Source organism: Geotrypetes seraphini, chromosome 12 (genome assembly GCF_902459505.1).
Source record: "Geotrypetes seraphini chromosome 12, aGeoSer1.1, whole genome shotgun sequence".
In the NCBI taxonomy this organism is placed as follows: domain Eukaryota; kingdom Metazoa; phylum Chordata; class Amphibia; order Gymnophiona; family Dermophiidae; genus Geotrypetes; species Geotrypetes seraphini.
In genome coordinates, this window is record NC_047095.1 from 65245732 (window position 1) to 65271549 (window position 25818).

Below are 25818 nucleotides of genomic sequence, written 5' to 3' on the forward strand. Positions count from 1 at the left end.
CAAGCATGCACGACAAAACATAGCATTGAGGACATGGAATGGCAAACACAGTACGAGATCGTAGCAGGGCCAACATAGGGTAAAGCATAGCATGTATAAGAAAGTATTTTAGGACAAGGATGGCAAACAGTGGGACAGAGTGCTGTAGAAACACTGGATGGCAAAAACATGGCACGGTCAGACATAGAAACAGGGAAACATAGAAACATGATGACCCATCCAATCTGCCAATCCGCAGCGTCCACTATCTCCTCCTCTCCCTATTAGCTAAGGCTCTTAACATTTGCATCTCCTCTTCCTATAGGCTAAGGCTCTTTACACCTGCATTGTGATATCATAGAGCAAATAAAGGCCAAATGACCCATCCAGAGCTCCACTATTTCCTCCTCTCCCTATCGGCTACCGCTCTTAACATTTGCATCTCCTCTTCCTATTGGCTAAAGCTCCTTACACCTGTATTGTGATGTCATATAACTTTATGGTTATAGAAACATGATGGCAGATAAAGACCAAATGGCCCATCCAGTCTGCCCATCTGCAGTAACCATTATCTCTTCCTCTCTTGATGAGATCCCATGTAGTAAGTAGGATAGAAATAGCTGACCCCATCCTCCATGTCATAATCTGTATTTTTGGTACAGATGGGTGGATTTTGCAAGCTTTTACCATCATGCAGCTTTACCACTGGTACGAATTTCCTCAATTACTAATACTGATACATTTATTTCATCTATATAAAAGGCACATTTGTAGGTGATGCAGAAAGTGTACTCCCAGGGCAGGGGAGTTTAATGACAAAGTGTAGAACTGTCACAAGTCCCTTCCTAAATTCCCCTTTCTATGAAGCAGAAAAAGAGATGAGTGATGCTCCTATATGGGTTCAATGGTACTAGTATGTCTATCAGAAAATGCGGCACGCTGGGTCAACATATACAGGTTAATCTTTCCCAACTGTGAAGCCATAAAAGTAGCCTTTCTGGGTCAGGCCAATGGTCCATCAAGCTCAGTAACCCGTTCAGATATATCAATATTTTGGGAAATGCTGTAAAACTAAATTTTTGCCTTGTATGCCTGGTTTTTTTCCTTGTAAGTTGGTTTATTCGTTAAATACTTATCCGGGAATTTTAAAAAGAGAGAGAGCTTGCTTCATTTCTCTGTGTTTCCATTTTTTTGGTTTACCTTTTTGAGACTAGAGTACATCGCGCTTCACATTTCCAAATAACATGAAGAATTTGACGTTTTCCTGATTGTCTCTATGGCAGTGGTTCCCAAACCTGTCCTGGGGGACCCCCAGCCAGTCAGGTTTTCAAGATATCCCTAATGAATATGCATGAGAGAGATTTGCATACCTGTCACTTCCATTATATGCAAATCTCTCTCATGCATATTCATTAGGGATATCTTGAAAACCTGACTGGCTGGGGGTCCCCCAGGACAGGTTTGGGAACCACTGCTCTATGGTAAAGTAGTAATACTGTATTCTTTTTTGGTTTTTTGGTTTTACTGTGTTCTTATTCATTTAAAACGCTTGCCATAGGTGCAACGAGAACAAAGAACTTTAATGATCAGGGCCCTAACCCAAGGGTAGGCAATTCCAGTCCTCGAGAGCCGGAGCCAGGTCAGGCTTTCAGGATCTCCACAATAAACATGCATGAGATAGATTTGCATCTCAAGAAGGCAGTGCATGCAAATCCATCTCATATATATTCATGGTGGAGATCCTGAAAACCTGACCTGGCTCCGGCTCTCGAGGACCGGAATTGCCTACCACTGCCCTAACCGAACGAAACCTAGACCAGGGGTGTCTAATGTCGGTCCTTGAGGGCCGCAATCCAGTCGGGTTTTCAAGATTTCCCCAATGAATATGCATGAGATCTATTAGCATACAATGAAAGCAGTGCATGCAAATAGACCTCATGTATATTCATTGGGGAAATCCTGAAAATCCGACTGGACTGCGGCCCTCGAGGACCGACATTGGACAACCCTGACCTAGACCCTCAAGTTAATAAAAGAACTGTTTCCATGGCCGAGGCTCCCAAATGAATAGTGGGCAAAGTCATGGATCTTAACTTAGTCCTACTGTTATTAAGAAAGTTGCTCACTTAAAAAAAATATTAATAAATACAGGCTTTACCTCACTCTTCCACTGGGAGTTTATACTACTAACGGTTTCTCAAGTTCAGAATAGACTAATTGCAGAAATTACTTTAGTCTGCTTAAATTAGTTTAATCCTGGAAGTGGATCCTCGCCACAGGAGATCAGTAATGTGTGCAGAATTTTTCGCTACCTATGTATGTATGGACTTGTTTCAGAACTCCCTTCCAGGTGTAAGAGTCAAGTTCGTTTTAGCAACTCAGAGAAGCGCGCCACCTGCTGGCAATGAAGATTATAGCTGTTAGAGAAATTGCTTCGGTTTAAGCCCACACTGCTCAAGATAAATCCCGAAATCGCCAGAAAGTAATGTTCCACAGGTCAAATGAGATGCTGTCTGTTATCTGGAAATGTTTTTCTTAAATCTAAAATGAATGAAACGTCTGATAAACAAACCATTAGCCACGTTACCCAGAAGCACAGACCTGTGATTCTAGCACATGTTACAAAAATTGATCTGCTCAACGAAATATTTGTTTATGGAAATATCCAGAAACAGCCAGGGGTATTGATTATTATATCAGAAGTTACAATATTCGTCCACCAGTATTCACTGTCCAACCTATTACTTCAGAAAACACGTGTCAACCTGCAATAGTAAGGAATTAGGAGCCACAAAGAGGCAAAGGCCAGTGCCCAGGTCGTCTGTATGTGTAAAATTCATCTGTAATACAGCACCCTTTATAAAAGCAGCATTTTTAAAGTTATTTCGATGGCATTCTTGTCTCCCCCCGCCTTCCTTCAGCTTGTAGGCTCAATGGTCAGTGGTTAACGCCTTTCACAAGTGGTCAGTCCTTAACCATTTTTTTCACAAGTGGTTCTCCCGTGAAGTGCATCGATTTCTCCACGTAGAGTCCTGACTCGACCAATTCATCAGGTCAATATGTGCCATTTAGCTCATCCAGAGGGGGAAAAAAAACCACTCAGTTCTTGCTGGGATTCTGAATTAAACGCAATATATTTATTGAAAAGAAACCCCCACATCTGCAGACATCATTTTAAACGGGAAATACTCCTATGCCAATCTCTCTCTCTCTGCTGTTTACCGTGACAATTGTGAGTGACAACACGTGGGGGGAGGGGGACATCTTCGCCCCGCCCCCCTCCTCCCCATACATACACAGTGCAAGAAAGATTTATTGTGTGTTAATGTATGCATGGATAGGAAAGAGAGGGGGAGGGAGCCGGATTCTGGATATTTTTAGAGGGTGAAATGCAAGTGTCCATCTGCTATGCTGACATGATTGGTTTAATGTCTCCTTGTCTGAAGAGCTCGTTATCAGCTCTGTGTTCACACAAATGGGTCCCGGCAATTTCGCTCCCTGCTTCTTCTTGGGATCAAACCTATGAGGTGAGCTCATTTCAACAGGATGCTGCTATAGGTACTCCTGGAGGGAAAAAAAAAAAAAAAGCATTTATTGCTGAGCCCTTCTCACTGCAAATGAACAAAAAGAGCCTCAATAGAAACGTCCTTCCCTTTTGCATAAAGAAAGGTTGGAAGGTTGGCTTTGTTTCGTTTTGATTTTTCGCAAGAACGGGTCCGAAAATTTGTCGTTTTGTCGGGCGCCGTTTATTTGTGAGATTATTTCTTGGATTCATATTTCTAAGACTATAAATTGGTTAACTCAGCATATTCTGAGTTCAGGTGCAATAATAATATGTCTTTCTAGGGCCAGGCGGGAGGTGCAGGAAAAGATTCTAACGTGGGCATGAAATTAATGCAGACGCTATTGAATTAAATAAAACGGGATGTTGGGGGAGGGGAATCCTATTATGTTTCCGATCTACCTTTTAGTAGCTGTAAACACGTGTCTCCATAATCTGCCATTTATTTTTTGAGCTCTGCCAATGAGAAATCAAAGCGAGGGTCAAAATGAAACCGAGATATTTTGTTGTTAAGAGAGCAAAAATTTTAATACTTAGAAGAGTTCAACTGTTGGGTGACATTTATTGCCGTTTAAATGTTAGACTTTTTGAACGGTCGACTCTAAGGGGGTAAGAGAGCTTCCCCCCCCCCCCCCCCCCTGTGCAATTTGGAAATCTTTAGACCTGGTGCAGCAGTCTTCAAACAATTAAGGTCAATTAGGAGTAATATTTAATATTAAAAGGAAACTAAGGCAGTGGTTTTTTATCGAAGTGAAGGCAGGAGAATTAATAAAGCCTGCCGAATAATTGTACCTGTAATTAACGCCAACGAAACACTTTGTTTCGTTTGGACGGTGTTCTCGACCTTCTGAAGGCTATGAATGTTATTAGGACGCTGCCCCGATCGGAAATTTGGGTCGATCGGAGTCTTCTCCTAAGACCCTACTGATTTTAGGCTGAAACAAGCAGCGCCTTCAACTCCAAGGGCGAGAAGAGCTCTTTAAGAGCCTAATAACAGGTACACCACCCCTTTATACAAAGAAGAAGGGAATGAGAGAACGAAAGAACTGAAAATACGTACTAGATTAAGGGGGGGGGAGTGTATTTTTATAGGCGAGTGTAATCTGGGTAATAAATGTTGGAAATATGTACGATTTGCTTCCATGGTACTGTTAGGACGGCTGACTAGATTAAAAAACCCATTCCAGATACGGGGTTAAAAGAAGCTTCCAAAATGCAATTAAATAAATCATTTCAGACACGATTAGAACGAATGTCCAAAATAGGTGATGGAGAGAACAAGGAGGATTACCATTTTCGGGCATTGAACTTTCAAACCAATAATTGTTATTTTTTTAGTTTTAATTTATAACATTTTATTGAAGGAAATGATTAAATATAATATAATACAAATAGATTTCATTTCAAATAGATTCACAATTATATTTTCATACATATTTCTATCATTCCTCCAAAATATAGTTCCATAAGACCCATATCAACCCCCTACTACTCCCACCTCCCTTCCCCCCTCCTATTCACATTGTATTGAAGTAATTCATGAAATTATAATAAAATATGAAATTTATCATTCCTTCAATATACATTTCTATATGACCTATTTCATCCTACCCCTGCACCCCCTATTCTCCTCCCCCCCCCCGAATGGAAGATGACATACATTAGCAGGTAATAATTATTTTATAAGCAAATGTAATAGGGGGAAAAAAGCAAAACCATTCAAGTGGGCTTTACAAACGGTTTGCCTCTTTCATTGATCCGCATAAATCTCGTCAGCAGCATTTCTGGCCAAATGCAATTCCTGTCTCTCCCCACCCCTACTAAGGCCAGTAAGTGACGAGCTGGCCGTGAGGGTGTTCCAGCCCACCTCGGTTCCCACTGTCTGCCGTTCTTAGTTATTTCGATTTCTATCCCATTGCCCCCAAAGAGCCCAGAACAGGTGACAATTTACATTAGATTACCCATAACGTACGCAGGTAGGGCCGGTCTCAGTTAGGGCGCTGGTCTTTGACCAGAGGGCCGCCGCGTGAGCGGACTGCTGGCCACGATGGACCCAGCAGCAATTCTTATGTTCTTACACATTTTTCCTAGCTAGACACATATTTAGGGTCTGATACTAAAATACCCTTTACTGGCTATTCTATAGTACAAGTTTTCAAGTAGAAGTTTTATCCTATAGGTTGCATTTGCTTCCCTTCAGTCCTTGGCTTCATGTTTTTCAGTTAGGTTGCATCTGACATGTGGGATGTTTCATGAACAAGGCACACCTATAAGACCCCCCCCCCAAAAAAAAAAAAAAAAATACTGCCCAGGCTGCTCTCTGAGTAGCTGTGTCTTTTAATAGAACTGGGCCTAAAAGAGCATTGGATGGCTGTAACCGAGAGGCATCAGGAGCCCTCGAGTTGCTGGATGAAGGTCTCCTGCTGTGACACTACCAGATGACTTGCCTGGGCTAGAGAATGACAAGGGGGAAAAAATTTATCACTGTTCCCGCCCTGTCCCCATCCCTGCCCCATCGCCATGATGCTCAGTCCCCGTCCCCATCCTGCAAACAGTCAGATCCCATCCACACAAGCCTCAAATAGTTATGATTTTATACTGAGCTTATTTTATTCAAGTATAAAAAGAGACAATATTACATTACATTAGAGATTTCTATTCCGCCAAACAATTGTCATTTTATAAACCCAAATAATACAGAGCAAGGATCAACAAACCCCCTGTTTCCCCTCCCTATCACAAATATCCCCTCCACTATTGTGAAAACGGAACAAACCAAATTTCTACAGAATGCTACATAGAAAAATCAGTCACACATGGCAGGAATAGTGTTAGGGGAGAGCAACTAGGGCAACTGCCCCCTGGTCAGAGAGAGCCCTAAGCCAGCTGGAAGCTAAAGAAGCACTGCCTGGACATTGCGGGCCCCAGTTATGTCTAATACCAGCTCTAGCAGGATACATATTTCATATCTGAAATATTCTATTCACAAAATATGAGCTAAATTTATTTTTTGCTATCTTTTATTGTCTGGTAATTTTATTCTTCAATTCATATTGGTCTCAGGCTTTAGTTTTGGGTTCATTCTGTCTTCATCGTGGAATGGCTGACTCCTGAAGGTAAAATAGGCACAAGAGGAGCTGGGGAGGAGATGCCGAGTCTGACATGGGCACAATTTTTTTTACCACAGGGGCAGTGAAAGGTCTTGTCCCCATTCCTGCAGTAAACCAATTGCAAATGTCTCCATTCCTGCGAATTTACTGCGGTGACCACGGTTTACCGCTGCAAACGGTCCCCGTGTCATTTTCTAGTCTGGGCAAAGCTGAGATGTTTATCCGAGAAGGGGACTTCTGCTTTTCTGTCGCCATATACAAATCAGCGAGATACCTAGCTGCCATCCAGAAACCTGTTCACCCTTAATAAAATTATATTTAACCTTTCTACTGTTATTATAAATTCTTGGAATGGGTTGGACTAAATCGGAGATATAACCAATCAATCATCTGTTTTTATGCATTTAAAAGCTGTTCTTTTTGGCTCAGTTGTATGTGAGTTCAAATTTGAGCGTGTCTTCATGGGAGCTGTTTTATAATCGCATTATATACCATGTCGCAAAAACTCGTCAATACTTCAATCATTGGGTGAGTCCGTCTAGGTAGCACCTGAGATAATGCCTTTAGTATTGTAACTGGGAGTCATAGCTTGCTTCTGTTTATCAATATCAAATCACATCTCAATTGCTTAGCCATGCTTATATGTTTTTGAATTCCGCTAACAATTTAAGCAATTTTTGATCTGGTTTTATCAGATCACTTAAATCCAATTGACTTCTGATTCATGCTTCCTTTCCCCTAGTCCAGGGGTAGGCAATTCCGGTCCTCGAGATCCGGAGCCAGGTCAGGTTTTCAGGATCTCCACCATGAATATGTATGAGATGGATTTGCATGCACTGCCTCCTTGAGATGCAAATCTATCTCATGCCTATTGATTGTGGATATCCTGAAAACCTGACCTGGCTCCGGCTCTCGAGGACCGGAATTGCCTACCCCTGCCCTAGTAAGAAGTGCCAAGATTATGTGGTTTTACTGCTTATGTCTTGAATTCAGTGACTTGTTTTTAGTGGGATCTGAGCTTATGAGCCTCTTGCAGTTCTGCAAAGAAGGAAAATACATGGACTATAGATGGGATTTTAGATCCAAGATAGCAGGTTATGACTTCTTGGCCTGTCTCTGGATAAGGTCTTGCAAACTGTTATGTTAATTAGGTTTTCTGTTCTGCCTTTACTTACTCAATTCAAGGTCAGATTACATTACAAGAGGTTAGGTCAGTTACCCAGAAGTTACAATGGACAGTTTGACATGGACATTCAATAGAGTTGCTAGTACAGGTTGATGAGTGCAATTACTAATACAGTAAAATAGAGCAAGAAACATCGTTATTCACATTGTCAAATGTGGCACGAACAAGAGGTCATGGACTGAAACTGAGGGGTGGCAGGTCCAGGACAAATGTCAGGAAGTTCTGTTTCGCATATTGGGTGGTGGACGCTTGGAATGCTCTCCCGGAGGAGGTTGTGACAGAGACTACCATTCTGGGATTCAAGCGCAAGTTGGATGCACACCATCTTGCAAATCACATTGAGGGATATGGGTAATCAAGGTCGCCGGACTAGATGGACCCAAGGTCTGATCCGATGAAGGCGTTTCTTATGTTCTTATGTAGTTAGGTCATAGTTACAATTTCAAGTAGGTCTTCGTTGGCTCATCGTTATGTCCCAGGAGTTGCATTGGACAGTTTAGAAACAGCTTTTTACAATTACCATTTCAGTTACTGCAGGGTTGGTTCCATATCTTGGTATATAAATGCTTTTAAAAAGTTTTCTGAACCTGAGACCGTGGTCATAAGATCGTAGTGTCAGTGGTAGTTGGTTCCAGCATTTTGCTAATTGATATTGGATGGATCAGGTCGTTTGTCTGGTAGGCTTTACATTGTTGCATGCTGGGAATTTTAAGTGGAAAAGATTTCTGGTGGAATATCTGTTGGAGCAGGGGTCTCAAAGTCCCTTCTTGAGGGCCACAATCCAGTCAGGTTTTCAGGATTTCCCCAATGAATATGCATGAGATCTAGGTGCATGCACTGCTTTCAATGCATATTCATTGGGGAAATCCTGAAAACCCGACTGGATTGCGGCCCTCAAGGAGGGACTTTGAGATCCCTTTGTTGGAGGAACCTTGGCGTAGGTTGGCCAACTCTATTAGCTAGTCGTGAGCATTCCCACTCAGAATCTTAAAGGGAGTGATGCCTAATTTAAACTTGATCCTTGCAGTTAAGGGCAGCCAGTGTAGCTTCACGTAGATAGTAACAACAGATAAAGCTGTACAATTTCATCTTGAAATTCCAAACAGTTGCTGAGAAAACAGCAAAACTAAATAAATTTTTTAAAAAACACCAAACCTCTAGGGAGCTCTTTAATTTCCGATCATGACCCCATCATCAGAGACCTACTCCCTCCAAACTACAAAATCATTCCATTATCAAGAAACTTTAAAAGAGGAGGGGGCCTAGCAATAATCCTCCGCGACCACTTCCAGTTCCAAATCCTCGATTCTAAACTGACCAACGCTCTGGAAATCCTCTCCTGCAAAATCTCCAAAGCTGACTGCAAAGACGATCTAACGATTACACTATTCTACTCCCCCCCCAGCAAATGGAACCAAGCCAAAGAAGATTTCTACGAATACCTCCTCACAAATTCCGTCGTGGGCACTCACAACCTTCTCGCAGGCGACGTCAATCTTCACCTTGAACAAGAAGAGAATGCCAACGTGACCGATCTCCTCTCCTTCCTAACATCCCTAGGTTACTCTAAACCACCTCCCACAAAAACCCATGACAAAGGCCATCACCTAGATCTAATCTCCTTCCTCCCCAATACCCCCTCAACCCCCAGCATTAACCTTAAAGAAGAAAACTGGTCCGCCACCCCCTGGTCTGATCACCTCCGTTGCAATTTCAAATTACACTGGCTTATAAAACAAACCAAAAAACAACCAAGAACCATCCACAAAGAAAAAACAAAATGGTCTAGAGGCCAACTCAACCCAGAAGAATTCTGGTCCCACTACAACCCAACATCCATCCCAGATCCTGACCCCAATTTCATCTCAGACTGGAACAATTTCAGCAATAAGACCCTAAATGACATTGCTCCACTGAAACTCTACAAGAAAAAACACCGCTCCTCTGCTAAATGGTTCGATTCAGATCTTCTTGCCCTCAAACGTGAAGTACGCAAACTGGAAAGAACCTGGTGCAAATCAGGCACAAACACCGACAGACACTCATGGCGAATCAAAGTCACAGAATACAAAAAAATGATCAAAGAAAAGCGCCACAAGCACTACTCTCAACTTATCAACACCCCATCCCTAAACACTAACAAACTCTTCAAAATAGTTAACTCCTTATTTGACACCGTCCCACATAAAAGCTCCCCCACAGATCTACCACCCTCCCCAACAAAACTAGCTGTCTACTTCGCCAACAAAATTCTCAACTTGAAAACAACACTCACAATAACTAGCACTTACCCAAATATTCATCCACCCTCTCCAGAAAATGATGGCGCACCAGCAGACATGACCTGGTCTCACTTCAAAAACCCAGACTGGAGCCTATTCCTCAAGCTATACTCAAAATATTCCAAATCCAACTGCCTACTAGACAACTGCCCTCCAACCATCATGAAAACTGCCCCCCTCTCCTTCAAAGCAGAACTCTTCAACTGGATCACCCTGTGCATGTCAACCGGCCACTTCCCACTGGAACTTGGACACATCCTCGTATCTCCAATAATTAAAAACCCTAAAGAATCCCCCTCTGTAACCTCCAACTACAGACCCATCGCCAATATTCCTCTCTTCCTAAAAATCATGGAAGGACTTGTCAATAACCATCTCACGTCTTACCTAGAGAAATTTAACATCCTCCATGACTCCCAGTCTGGATTCCGCACCAATTACAGTACGGAAACTGTGCTAGCCTCACTAACCAATCACCTCCTCCAACTATTCTCACTGGGAAACAGCGCACTGCTACTCCAGTTCGACCTCAGCAGTGCCTTCGACCTAGTAGACCATGACATTCTGATTAGCTGCCTCGACTCCTTAGGCATCTCCGGACAAGTACTAACCTGGCTCACAGGCTTCCTAAAAAACCGAACCTACCAAGTCCACAATGACGGAACCTTCTCCCATACATGGAGCAACCCCTGTGGAGTCCCCCAAGGCTCCCCCCTATCCCCGTCACTATTCAACATTTACATGGCATCTCTGGGTCACATGTTATCGAACCGTAACCTGAAATCCTACATTTACGCAGATGACATTACAATCATCATACCCATCACCTCACTGTCATATGAGACAGAACAATACATCTCTACGGTCCTCACCATGGTAGAAAATTGGACCACTTGCTTCAAACTGAAACTAAACCCAGAAAAAACCAAGTTCTTCCTTGCAAGTCCCAACCACAAACTAACGTCCACCACCCTGCAACTCAATGGTTTAACGTATCCAATCAACGCTACCATAAAAATCCTCGGAGTCATATTGGACCGATGTCTCACCCTAGAAGATCACACTAACACCCAGGTCAAAAAATGCTTTTCCACCCTTTGGAAACTCCGCTCCATCAAACATTACTTTGATTTCCCCACCTTCAGGTTACTGGTCCAATCCTTAATTCTAAATTCCCTGGATTACTGCAATATCATATACCTGGGCTCCTACAAGAAAACCACTAAACGACTACGACTTATCCAGAACACCGCCGTCCGCCTCATCTACGGGCTCAAAAAATCAGACCACATCAGCCCTTTCTACAGGAAACTTCACTGGCTACCGTTCGAAGCAAGGATCATCTTCAAATTCGCTTGCCTCTGCTTCAAAACCCTAACTGGCTCAGCCCCGATATATCTGTCACGCCACTTCACCTTCCCAGGTTCTAACCGTACACGTAATGCACACCTGTTTGCCTACCCCTCCCCAAAAGGATGCATCCACAAAAGATTCTTCGACAGGACCCTCTCCTTCCAGGCTGGCAAATGGAATGACTGCCTGTCCACTCTCATCTCTCTTGCCCCTACTTATCAATCGTTCAGGAAATCGCTCAAAACATACCTCTTTGACAAATTCCTCTAACCCCCGCTCCTCCCCTACAGAACTAATTATCCCTTGCCTATCTCCCTTTCCCTTCCCCTCCCCCCATGCAACAGTTACTAGATCTTTTTTTGTAATTATCACTTTACCATATAATTGCTAACTAACTCTCTACACCTACATTGTATAAATCGCCCTGAACTGTCTTCTTGATATGCTGTAACCTCGATGTTAACTTCGCTGTAACCTTGATGTAACTTCACTGTTAATGTACAGTCTCTTATCCTGTAAACCGCTCTGAACTGTTTTGTGGTATTGCGGTATACAAAAATAAAGTTATTATTATTATTATATTATTATTTATCCTATCACCATCACGCTGTGCGTAGCCCTGGATATTAAGAAATGTCTTATTACCTACACATTTTCTCTGCTGGATGAGTGGCATCTAGACTTTGTCAAACCCAGCTGGGGTCTCGTTACTTTCAACTTCCCCTAAAATTTTGAGATGCAGGAAAACTGGTTGTCTGAACTGGGAAAAATTTCTTTGAGCTGGGTGGAGCTTATTTTCTCTCGAGTCCGGGGGAAAGTTCATTTCTGATTTGAATTTGTTTCCCTATTCCTATCACTCTATACCAGTGTTTCTCAAACGGTGTGCCACCTGAGATTCCAAGTGTGCCACGGCACACTGAGGAGGAAGAGAGGCGCCTGCCAGCTGACTTCCCTACGCGGTACAGCACCAGCGCTGCCCGATTCGCCAAAGGCCTGCATGTTTCCCCCTTCTCTCTAGCATCCTACAGTTCCCCCCCTGGCCTCCCGGTCTCACCTTTAAAGCTAATTACAGCAGCCTGGAGAGGATCGCCGGTAAGTAAAATGATTTTATTTTCAATATAGTGATTGAAATGGGTCAGTTTTGAGAATTTATATCTGCTGTGTATATTGTGTGTATATGAAAAATGAATGGAAAAAATTGCATTACAATTAATAAAAAGGATGGGTTCTGGGGCAGAGCTTGGGTGGGCCTAGGGAGGTCTGTGGTTGGGGCACTCAAGTTGATATTTGTTAGATTTAGGGGGTAAGATTGTGGCGGTATAGAAAAAATAAAGTTATTATTATTATTATTACTTAGCTTGAAATAGTCGAGACACTGCTATAGGCAATCAGCTGGCGCCAGTGACTCTCCTTCTCTCTGGCCCTCTTCCCTGCTGGCGCCCCCTACTGGCGTCTCAGGGCCCATCTGGAGGGCCTCTGCACATGTGATGATGTCACACATATGCCTAATGTCATCACGGCGACGTCCACGCACACCTGGGTGCCTCAAGCCGTGGCCACTAACTTTAGGGCTCCTTTTACAAAGGTGCATTAGGGCCTTAACGCGTGGAATAGCACATGCTAAATTTCTGCATGCGCTAGCCGCTACCGCCTCCTTGTAAGCAGGCGGTAATTTTTCGGCAAGCACGCGCTACAGTGCACATTAATCCACCATAGTAAAAGGAGCCCTTAGTGTGTCCCGGCTTCAGAAAATTTGGAAGACGCTGCTCTCTATACCATAAGCTGTATTGACATTACACTTCTCCCTCGTTATTCACGGGGGATACAGGCAGAGCCGGACCGCGAATGGCGAAAAACCGCGATTATCTGGCTCTGACCCACCCCCACCTCCCTGCCGCCTTCCCGGCCTTACCTGGTGGTCTGGAGGGCTTTCGAGACAGGAGCGATCTTCCTACGCTCCTGCCCCATGCAGATCGCCATGAGGAAATGGCTGTAGGGAGTTCCCGTCTTGGTCTCGAGGGACTACGGGAACTCACAGCAGCCATTTCCTCATGGCGATCTGCACGGGGCAGGAGCGTAGGAAGATCGCTCCTGCCCCGAAAGCCCGCTAGACCACCAGGTAAGGCCGGGAAGTCGGCAGGGAGGTAAAAAATATGGGATTTTTTATTTTCCCCCTCCCCAGAAAAAAATCGCGATTATGTGAAATTGCGAGTGCAGAAACCGCGAATGGGGAGGGGGAAGTGTACATCTTCATTGTAATTCTGCAGCAATAAATCTGAAAATATGGCATTTTACAAGAGAAGTGTACATTTTTTAACATTGAAAAATCACGTTGATATGTTCATCTACTTCATGAAACCTCATTCCTTCTTGGTATGGAAATTTGCACGCAGTTATGATATTTGCCTCTGGAACTATTGGAAGCTTTAGGATGGGCGCAGCTTCTTAATAAACATACTCGTGAGAAGGGCCATATTTTGGATCTGATTTTCATAGAACTGGACCTTTCTAGGGCGACTCAGTTGAATAGTGTTCAGCCAGTACCATGGTCGGACCATTATATCCTTCCCCCTCCCACCCCCCATTTATAGGAATGAGAATTTTTTTCCTCCTTTCTCCAGGGCAAGTTTTTTAAGGAGGGGTAATCAGAAATATCTGATTTAAATTCAGCTCTTTTTGATAGGCTTGTCTTGTCAGAAACTTCTGAGGTGGAACTTGCAGTAGATAAATGGAATCGAGCAATTGCTCCTACATATCTAGTGCATAGGTCTCATAATGTCCCATAGTTTAATGAAGATTTGAGGATTCTGAAGCTTGAGACCAGGCAAAGTGAAAGGGTCTGGAGAAAGTGTCCCTCACGGATTACTCAAGAAGAATATTACAGTATTCCCCCAAAATTCACGGGCGTTATGTTCCTGTAGCCCCATGAATTTTGAAAAATCGCAAATACAGTAAACTCACCTCTACATCATCCGTATCATTTCCTTCTCTGGGTCCCGCTCTCTTCTGAGGTTGCTTCCCTATCCGGCAAGGCGGGACAGCTGTTGTGTCAGAGGGGATGGGCACCGGAGAAGGATTATTGATGGGAAAGCTCCAGGAAGGAGACCAGGAAGCGAAGGTGGACCACAGGGAGGGGAGAGCGGTCACCGAATCGTTGTGCTCGAGTGACGGCAGCCTAATGCGAGTGAGTTCATATCTTGGTAACGCTGGCGCGGAAAAACTTGTGAATTGCTGAGTCCGCGAATCGCGGACTGTACTTCAAATTACAAATTTATTGGACATCAGTTTTCTCTGTTAAGAAATCTTAGTTTAATAAGATTGTTGAGTCTGCTCCTTCTGGCTCTGAAGAGTTGTTTGCCCTGATTCTGAAACTAATTTCTGACAAATCAAGAAATTTTAGTTTTCAACTTGTCTTGACCTGTCAGGAATCTGTCGCAAATTCTTGAGCATTGTGAGTCATCTTCTTTTTTTTTTTTTTTTTTTTAATTCTTTATTGATTTTTAAATAATAACAGTGCACTACAATGAATTATCAAGAGCAAATCAGAAAAATCACTTTACACATACAAACATTTTCAAACAAATCATTTTCTCCTCCCTTCCCTTAACTAGCAATAATTAGACTGGAAGCCCTGAATATGTATACCCTAGAGGAAAGGAGAGACAGGGGAGATATGATTCAGACGTTCAAATACTTGAAGGGTATTAACGTAGAACAAAATCTTTTCCAGAGAAAGGAAAATGGTAAAACCAGAGGACATAATTTGAGGTTGAGGGGTGGTAGATTCAGGGGCAATGTTAGGAAATTCTACTTTACGGAGAGGGTGGTGGATGCCTGGAATGCGCTCCCGAGAGAGGTGGTGGAGAGGAAAACTGTGACTGAGTTCAAAGAAGCGTGGGATGAACACAGAAGATTTAGAATCAGAAAATAATAGTAAATATTGAAGAAATAAGACCAGTACTGGGCAGACTTGCACGGTCTGTGTCTGTGTATGGCCGTTTGGAGGAGGATGGGCTGGGGAGGGCTTCAATGGCTGGGAGGGTGTAGATGGGCTGGAGTAAGTCTTAACAGAGATTTTGGCAGTTGGAACCCAAGCACAGTACCGGGTAGAGCTTTGGATTTTTGCCCAGAAATAGCTAAGAAGAAAAATTCAAATTGAATCAGGTTGGGCAGACTGGATGGACCATTCAGGTCGTTATCTGCCGTCATCTACTATGTTACTAAGTTACTATGTTATATATTTATAACTATAGTTTCCATAAACTATATACCATACATAATATTACTATCCTCCCTCCCACCCTGGATGTGCAAGGATGTAATCTAATAAGAAAAAGTACATGTCAGCTAATGTCAATGGACTCCACGTCTTATTGAATGCATTACTATGTCCCAAACATTCGGTGTTCATTCTCTCATACTTATGGGCTCCTTTTACGAAGCCGCGTTAGCGGCTTTATCGCACGCACGTTTTTAGCGCGTGCTAATCTCCGCGCTAGCCGAAAAACTACCACCTGCTCAAGAGGAGACAGTAGCGGCTAGCGCGGCCGGCAAATTAGCGCGCGCTATTACACGCGTTAAAACCACTAATGCGGCTTCGTAAAAGGAGCCCTATCAGTTGAACATAAGTTTGCCCACCAAAATGTGTAATTAAGTCTATCGCAATTCATCCAGTTACGTGTAACCATCTCAATAGCTATTTCTGTCATTATTAAGAAACGCTGGCTTTTATTCCGATCCAAAGACGGTTTAAGATGAGTCTTTTTCATGATTTGGACCTTTTCTATTGAGAATTCTTAAGAACATTTGTTGGAATTGTTTTCTGTTTATAAATCTTTATTCATTTTCTTATGTTACAACAAGTGTTTTTAAATAAATTCATTATAAACTTGAACAAACACACTTGATTAACTCACATATTAATATCAAATTTAACATTTCTTTAGAAAATCAATATATTATAAAGTTATTGAATATAATAATCTCCCATCCCTCCCTCCCTCCCTATCAATACAGAATGAGAAATCTTTATTCATTTTCATATGTTACATCAAAAGAAAATATAAAATTCATATTAATATTTCAGAAAACTAAATTTATATAATTCTTAGTTAATATAATAATAACCCATCCCCTCCCCCCTCCCTTCTATTCAGTAATATATGAATTAAATTTTTAAATTTATTCTTTCCATATATCATATTATATATCAAGTATTAATATATTATATAGTATGTAGAAATATGATCTCATCCATTTTTCTCTCTAATCAAATTCTATATATGTGAAAATTAATCATTCTTTACAATATTCAGTTAATGGTTTCCATATTTTTTGAAATTCATTTATATGTCCTTTTTGTGTTGCTATAGTGAGCTCCATTTTGTATATATGGCATACAGAATTCCACCAGAATGTGTAATTTAATCTGTCATGTTTTTTCCAATTGAATGTGATTTGTTGTATTGCTATTCCAGTTAGAATAAAAAGAAGTTTGTTATTATTTGATGATATTTGACTTCTTGCTCTCATTGTTGTTCCAAATAATATAGTATCATATGTCAAGGCTACTGGATTTTCTAGCATCCTTGGAATTGTTTTCAAAAGGGTAACATTGGGTGATATTGCATGACCTTTTTCTCAGATTAAAAATTCTTACTGTATTTTGGATTCATGGACCCCCTCGATTGTTAAAGCCTTAAAAGATGTGAGTGCGTCTTATTTTACTTACATTGTTACATTGAGGAAGAATATGTACCTACAGCTTTAAAGAAAGCTGTACTTTGTCCACTGTTGAAGAATTCATCTTTTGACCCATCTTTGGTCAGTAATTACCACCCAATTTCCTGATTACCTTTTCTAGATGAAGTTTTGGAAAGAGCTGTTTATAATCAGTTGGCTGATTTTCTGGAACTCGTGAGATGTTTGATTTTTGGCCAATTTGGAGATGTACAAAGAAACAGGTGTGCTGATTTATTTCAAAGCTCTGTTTCGACTCAAATGGCCTGCATCAGGAGTCTGCAGGTCATTGACACACAAACAATACGAGAATATAAATAGAACAAAATCAACATACAGAATCACAAAATTGATCAAAACTGGAACAATAAAAGCATTTCAAAAAAGAAATAAAAAGATATATCCATATACATTTTCAATTTAAAAAGACTCGAACTAATATTAAAATTTGCATTTAAACCTGGACAAAAAGCCAAAACAGGTAACATATCTAAAACACTATTGTTCATAGAAAGCTAGAACTGGTAAAATAAGATACAGTGCTCCCCCGGTCATTTCCAGTTGGCGATTCGCAGTCCCAGTCATTCGCGGTATTTTCTGACCACGAATGACCTGGCAGGAGAGGACAGCCGGAGCGCCGGCGAGAGAAGGAAATCACTCATGATATGCTCCAACCGCCTCTTCCTGCACTAAAGTCAGGCCTCATCAATACATTCCCCTCCCCCACCCACCCACCCACCCTGAATGTATAAGGAAGTCAAATAAAAGGAAAGGTACATCATAAAATCATAAAATCAGTTCAAAAATTTCTTGAATAAAATTGTTTTTGAAAGCTTTCTAAAAACTGAATAATGAGTTTCTGATCTAACAATGAGAGGAAGTTTATTCCAAATCAGCGGTCTCAAACACGCGGCCCGTGGGCCGCATGTGGCTCTCCAAGTTTTATTTGCGGCCCGCGGTCTGGACGCGATCATTCTCTTCGTTTTGGAGCAGCAGCGTGTCTGGCCGGCTCGTTCTGTTCAAAGCCGCGGGTTGGCGGCTCCTTGCGCTATCCAAAGAAGAGCCAGCCAGACACGCTGCTGTGGCGTACCAAGGGGGGGGCGGTCCACTGTTCTCCCTAGAGTGCGGCTCGCGGCTCGTCTAGAGCAGTGGTGCCCAACCTGCTTCCCTTCCCTTCTCACCGCTGCCATCTGGGAACAGGCCAGCACCGTGTTCTTTGATCTCCCTGCTTCTCTTCTGCCCGACGTCAATTCTGACGTCGAGAGGACGTTCTGGCTAGCCAATTGCTACCTGGCTGCCCATAATGTCCTTTCCGACATTAGAATTGGCCCCGTGGAGAAGAGAAGCAGGGAGATCTCGGCCTGTTCCCGATGGCAGCAGCAGCAGCCTATTTCCCGGCGGCGGTGGCATGGGGAGGGCAGGAAGGAAGAAAGAAAGAAGGGGGGACAGGGAGCCAGAAACAAAGCAAAAAATGGGACACAGAATCAGAGAAAGAAAGAAAAAGTTGGGGGAGGGAATGAGGTCTGGAGGAAAGGAAGCATACAGGAGGCTGGAAGAAGGGAAGAAATATTGGATGCACAGTCAGAAGAATAAAGTGCAACCAGAGACTGATGAAATTACCAAACAAAGGTAGGAAAATGATTTTATTTTCAATTTAGTGATTGAAATGTGCCAGTTTTGAGAAAGAAAAGATATTAAACTTTAAATGTGAGTGCTGCAGAAAAAATAGAGTACTTGGAGGGCTGCAGAAAAAATAGTTAATGTCTTATTAAAGAAATGACAATTTTGCATAAGGTAAAACTGTTAAAGGAAAGTTTTATAAACTATAAAGAGTTTAACCTCATGCAAAATTGTCATTTCTTTAATAAGACATTAACTATTTTTTCTGCGGCCCTACAAGTACCTACAAATCCAAAATGTGGCTCCGCAAAGGGTTTGAGTTTGAGACCACTGTTCCAAATAGTCGGAGCTTGATAACTAAAAGAAGCTAAGACTAAGTTGACGGAATAGCTTCATTGATTTAGGCCAGGGCTGCTCAAGTCCGGCCCTCGAGATCTATTGGCAGGCCAGGTTTTCAGGATCTCCACAATGAACATGCGTGAGAGAGATTTGCATACCAAGAAGGCAGTGCAGGCAAATCTCTCTCATGCATATTCATTGTGGAGATCCAGAAAACCTGGCCTGCCAGTAGATCTCGAGGACCGAACTTGGGCGATGGAAATTGTAAACAGAATTGATTTCGTTGTCTATGACCCTGTCTACCGATTATTAAGGAAACTAAATCCAGCAAAAAAGAAGGAGCTAGGCCTTGTAAAATATTAAAAACCAATACACAGAACCCGAGGTGCCCGGAGCGGTGGCGTTCCTCCTCCGCCCTCATCTCTGCCCTCCCACTCCTTCCTTGATCCCACCTAACGCACAAGCCCCCCTTCCTTTTCCCCATATCTCTAGTTGAAGTTGTTGTTCAAGGCGGTCAGCAACGTGCTCCTCGCGACCCTGTCAGCTCTCCCTCTGATGTCATTTTCTACGAAGGGCACCTGGAAGTGACATCGGCGGGAGAGCCAACGGAGATGCAAAGAGCACATTGTAGAAGGGAAGTGGGCGCGTGTATGGAGGGAAGGAATGGGAAGTGGCAGAGAGGAGGAGGGACACCGGCGCCTCCACCAACATGGCGCCCAGAGGGGGACTGCCCCCTTTGCCACCCTCACCCCCCTTACTACACCACTGCACAGAGCTTATAAGTTATCCTGGCAGAAATTGAGCAATCTGAAGCACAAAACAACCACTGTACGGTGATCTAATCTATCTGTTTCCAAATATTGAATTCTATAGGGATATTCACTCTCCCCTCCCAGTTCATTTTCTTACCTTTGCAATGATATATGTCTTGATTTCCTTATCAAATAATGAATACCTACAATGTTTTGACCCAACGCAGAATAGTTGATTAATTCCTGAATTTCTGACCTGAAGAAGAAGGTGTTACCTTCGAAAGCTAATCAGGAAATGTATTAGTCCAATAAAAAAGGTATCATCTTCTTTTCTTTTCTTTGTTTTAATTTCTATCGATTTACTTTGAGAGCGAACTAACATGGCTACCCTTTTGCTTTACCCCTGATAGGATGTAGAAAGAACATAAGAATTGTCACTGCTGGGTCAGACCAGTGGTCCATCGTGCCCAGCAGTCCACTCCCGCGGCGGCCCTTAGATCAAAGACCAGTGCCCTACTAGAGTCTAGCCCTACCTGCGTACGTTCTGGTTCAGCAGGAACTTGTCTAACTTTGTCTTGAATCCCTGGAGGGTGTTTCCCCCATAACAGCCTCCGGAAGAGCATTCCAGTTTAACCCTTAAGTACGTTACCTGAAGGACAGCGTGCAGTGAACATCAGATTGTAAAAGCACGCTGCTTTCCATTTTCTGCTGGAATGAAAAATAAAAAGGCCTAGTTCCATAAATCCCAATTAAATGTTTCGTACACTACACCAACTATAAATTTCCAAGATAAAAGCATTCCAGTATTCTCATACATTATACAGTATATACGGTACTGTCTGGGATGTTGGTTTTTGATCTGAAGCCAGGTGATCCTTCTGTTCCAAGAGTAGGAGAAACTTCTCTTGGCCTCTTCCCAGCATTCACTTATTCTTTCCAGTGTTGTCAGTGATGCACACATGCGGCGATGGTAGGTTGTCATGAAATCAGCTTTCAAGCTTCTCGTTAACAATCCATCATTTCAGAGGCTAGCTAGGTGCTGCTGGTCCCAATGTGCGCACACATCTTTCTTGACAGCGTGGCTGACACTGGAGTGTAGATTTTCATGGGCTACTAGAATTTTCAACTCTTACTTGCTACTGCCACCTTGTGGATTGTTTCTACTTTAATTCAATGTCTGCTTGCCATCCAGACCCAAACAATAGAGGATCTCTTCAATACTCATGTTCACTAGAAAAGCCAAATCAGTATAATTTTTCTGCCCCCAACCCCCCACCATGCAATAAAATAGATTTCTAGTTCAGGGTACATGTCCCAGAAATGCCAAAGAACAGCAACGATCAAGTATTATATATCACATTCATTGTTGATAAATCATGAATTGATAAAGTGTGACTGTTGGGCAGACTGCATAGACCGTTCAGGTCTTTATCTGTTTTTATTTACTGTTTTACTATGTCTTATGTAATCACATTTTATTAGTAATGCTCTGTCTCAAAGTACATGAATTAACTCTGATTTGAAACATAGAAACATGATGGCAGATAAAGGCCAAATGGCTTATCTGCAACATCCACTATCTCCTCCTCTTCCTATTGGCTAAGGCTCTTAACATTTGCATCTCCTCTTCCTATAGGCTAAAGCTCTTTACACCTGCATTGTGATGTCATAGAACTTTATGGTTATAGAAGCATTTTAACACGATGGCAGAGAAAGGCCAAATGGCCCATCTAGTCTGCCCATCCGCAGGAACCATTATCCGAAAAGTCACATACCAAAGTTTACTGTAACAATGACCATGGGAGCAGCCTAAAATTAATCAGTAGCAGCACTGGTTTATCAAGGATGGGAGGTGCCCCCCTCGCCCTCTTCTCCTACCCACCCACCCCCACCGCATGCATTCCCCTTCCCCCGTATCTGTTTAGGTTTCCCGGTGTAAGCAGCATCTCTAACTTACTGCCCGTGCCAGCATTGGATTCTCCTTCTGACATCACTTCCTAGTTGCAGGACCCGGAAGTGATGTCAGACGGGAGCACCGAGGCCGGCACAAGGATCAGATTGGAGCTGCTGCTCGCACCAGCGAAGAGCTAGAGAACATAAGAACATAAGACTTGCCGCTGCTGGGTCAGACCAGTGGTCCATCGTGCCCAGCAGTCCGCTCACGTGGCGGCCCTTAGACCAAAGACCAGTGCCCTATTTGAATCTAGCCTTACATGCAAATGTTCGGTTCCAGCAGGAACTTATTTAACCTCGTCTTAAATCCCTGAAGGGTGCTTTCCCCTATAACAGCCTCCGGAAGAGCGTTCCAGAATTTGACCACTCTTTGGGTGAAGAAAAACTGGAGGTCGAGGGGTAGGCTGGAGCAGGAGTGGTCTTCCCACCCTCCTGCCCCATGCTGAGCCACAAGCTGAATGGCTGCCACAAGTTCTCACAGGACTGGAGTAGTTCTGCTTTGGAGGGGTGCTTCGCAAGCCAGTCTAGCCAACATATATTCCAAAATCTGCCCCAACTTCTCAGGGCAGACCACTGCCACATTTGCCTCCATTACTGGATGAACACTGTGATTCTCAAAAGCTGTTAGCGAGGGTCCAAATTTTCCAAACGGAAAATCTGGTAACCCTATGTTACGCTGACTTTATTTGTACATCTCAAATAGTCATATAGCAAATGTGAGAAGATGAAGGACCTGCGTGGTCCATCCAGTCTGCCCAGCATGATAGCCAGAGTTGATTCTGGCACGCTGCACGGGTTCCACTTCTTGCTGATCCAACACTGGCATAATCAGAGCAGTTGGCAACTTGCTTTGCCAGTCTCAAGTTATATTATGCCACCTTGGAACTTAATACCATGATAGCGTTGCTTTCTTTTTTTTTTTTAATATGTTTATTAAAGGAGCATTGCACAGAAGAAAAATACAACATACAAGCAGAAATCAACAAAAGGCTTTCTACCTTAAGAATGTCCCCCCCCCCCTCCCCACAACTAGTACTATTTACTTTCTACCCATCCCTCTCACGTAGAAATTCACAGCACCTGCAATCATAGCACCCTGCCAATTTTGGGACACAGAACGGAAGATGTCTTCCTGGTACCAATTCCACTTCTCAACTATTGGAGTTTGTAAATAGCTTGTAAAATTCACAACAAAGCTATCATTTGCTCTGTATCTTTAACACTTGCTTACTCCCAGGGAACTGTGCAATTCTTCATAAGCACACAAGGTGGCAGCAGTGATGTTTTTCTTCATATTCCAGCCCTCTCACCAGCTCTACTCCATGGGGAATAGTCAGGCCCATCCAAAATATATTTAAGAGGATGCTCTTCCATCACCGGCCACAATACCCCCTCGCTGCTAAAATCTTCACAAAATAGATTTTTCTCTTTAATTCTTGAAGCTTCTCGCCTGCAGTTGCCCTGAACTTTTGAAGGCAGCCCCTATGGAAAATAGTGTCTCGGATGCCTGCACAGAGCATCTGCTACCTGGTGTCTCTTATAAACAGGGCAGACTTTATCATTGTGTAAACTAGGTGCTGGCCTAAAATGCAGAAGTTTAGAAGGGACCAGTAAAACTGCTCCTACAGAGTTTCAGTAGTTAGAGGCTTGCAGGAGGAGTGGCCAAGCAAGGCAGTGGGCTAACAGAGGGCTAGATGCTCTAAACCAGTACTCTCAAATTTGCGCCACCAGGTACTATTTTCAGGCCCTCGCTATGTTACCATTGTTCCGGAACGTTGCCCACCTCACCGCTATAACCTCACACAAGCGCTTTCCTGCGTCTGTACGCAATTGTGAGGTGGAGTGGAGAGGACAATTGCGTACAGACGCAGGAAAGCGCCTGCGTGAGGTTACAGCAGTGAGACGGGCAACGTTCCAGAACATAAGGAAACCAATCGGAGGCAGTGCAGCTTGTGCGTGTGTACGTCATCTCGTGAACGCTCGCGAAATTCAGCACCTCTCCTGGCGGTGACTGCTTGATGTAAGATGGCGGTTGTGTCCGGTGCTGGAGGAGGTGAGAGCTGGAGGCAGTTGCGGACGTGACCACCGGACACTTAAGGCACAACTTATCCAGGCACAAGTCGGATATTGATCCTCCCCTAGAGGACTACACCAAAATTTCATCTCTTGCAGTTGATACTTTAGATTAGAATCTAAATCACAATTTTGCACGAGGTAAAACGCATTATAGTTGATAAATCTTTCCTTAATTGCTTCTGATCATTTCAGCTATACACAGCGGAAAGCAGTGCAACATACAGAAAGTGAAAAACTATCTAAACTTCACTTTCTGCATTTTGCTCTGCTTTCAGCTGTGCATAGCTGAAATGATCAGAAGCAATTAAAGAAAGATTTATAAACTATAGCGAGTTTTACCTCATGCAAAGTTGTCATTTCTCTAATAAGACATTAACTATTTTTTCTGCGGCCCTCCCAGTACCTACAAATCCAAAATGTGGCCCTGCAAAGGGTTTGAGTTTGAGACCGCTGCTCTAAACGCTCCAATTGGGTACCTGGTTTAGTCACTGTCGGAATTTGCTGACCCAATCATGAGAACGGCTCACCGCAAGGGTTTCCGTGTGGTCATAGAAAAGTCCGACTCTGGCTTGCAAACAACACCATTACTATTAAAATGAGGTCATTATTATTAAAATAAGCCATCCGATCAATGGCCTAACATTTGCAGTGCCATAAGCGGACCACAAATACATTACGGACCGAAAAAAACCAGGTCTGCTTGTTTTTTAAAAAAATTTTCAATGGGCACAGATGTTGTGTAACACACACATCTGGCCCATAAAAAGAAAATAAGTTTAGCCCCCCCCCAACAACGACCTCTGAAACACAGGCCCGTCACTCCAAAATAGTGAGCCTTCCCCTTCCCAGTGCATCCTGGGATGCACGGGGAGGGGCCTAAGGCCCTGATTGGCTCAGGCACCTAAGGGCCCTCCCCTGGTTCCTAATCTGGGGACTGCCAGTATTCTTTTGAGCACTGAAGATAGCTTCCCTTCTTGTATCTGTACAGGCAGCTCTAAATGAAACTCTTCCCCCATCCTCTCATTTTATCCTTTCTCTCTTTTCTTGAATTTATTGTAGTTCATCCTTTTCCCTTTTGTCTCTCGTTCGTCTGTTTTGTCTTTGAGTATTTTAAACGTGTAATTCCCCTTTTTTAAAATATATTGTATAATCGCCTAGAACTATGATAATCGACCAATCAAATTCTCATTAAACTTGAAACTATAATTTACGTGAATTAACTGCGCAGTCTGCCCACACGCCACTCAGTTTCTGCCCATGTGTAGAATAGCACGTGGCTGGAATACTGGCATTTACACACATATGTAAGCATATTTTTTTTGGCTCCTCTCTTATAGAACTACACCTATACCAGTGAAATTCATAGAGACCATCCAGCACTATCTGATTGCATTCTGCCTAACTCTGCCGTAGTCAAAATATTCAGCTGCCTTCTGGAAAGCTATTACATTAAGGAATAAGCTAAATGGCAAGCAATCAATTAGAATCCAAAGAAATCTCTCTTGCCATATACAACCAAGAATGCAAAGAACTGGACAATGATATTTAAACACTGGGGATATCTCAGAAAGCTACTTTGATAAATATCAGTGTAGCAACACTTCTCACTGAATTCACCCTGTGTATATCAAAGCTGTTTTTGCTACTCTGTATTATATATCAGCCATTAGCTTTTATTAAAAACTTTACTTAAACTTTTTTATCTTTATCTGTTCTGTTTTTTTTCTAATTGGTTCTATCCATTAAATCTTCTACAGTATTTTTCGTGTTCTTCAACTTGTCATGTTATTGGATTTCATCTTATTATTTAAGCTTATTCATTTAGGCATTCCAATCTCTAACATTCATAAATGGACTTAGCTTTTTT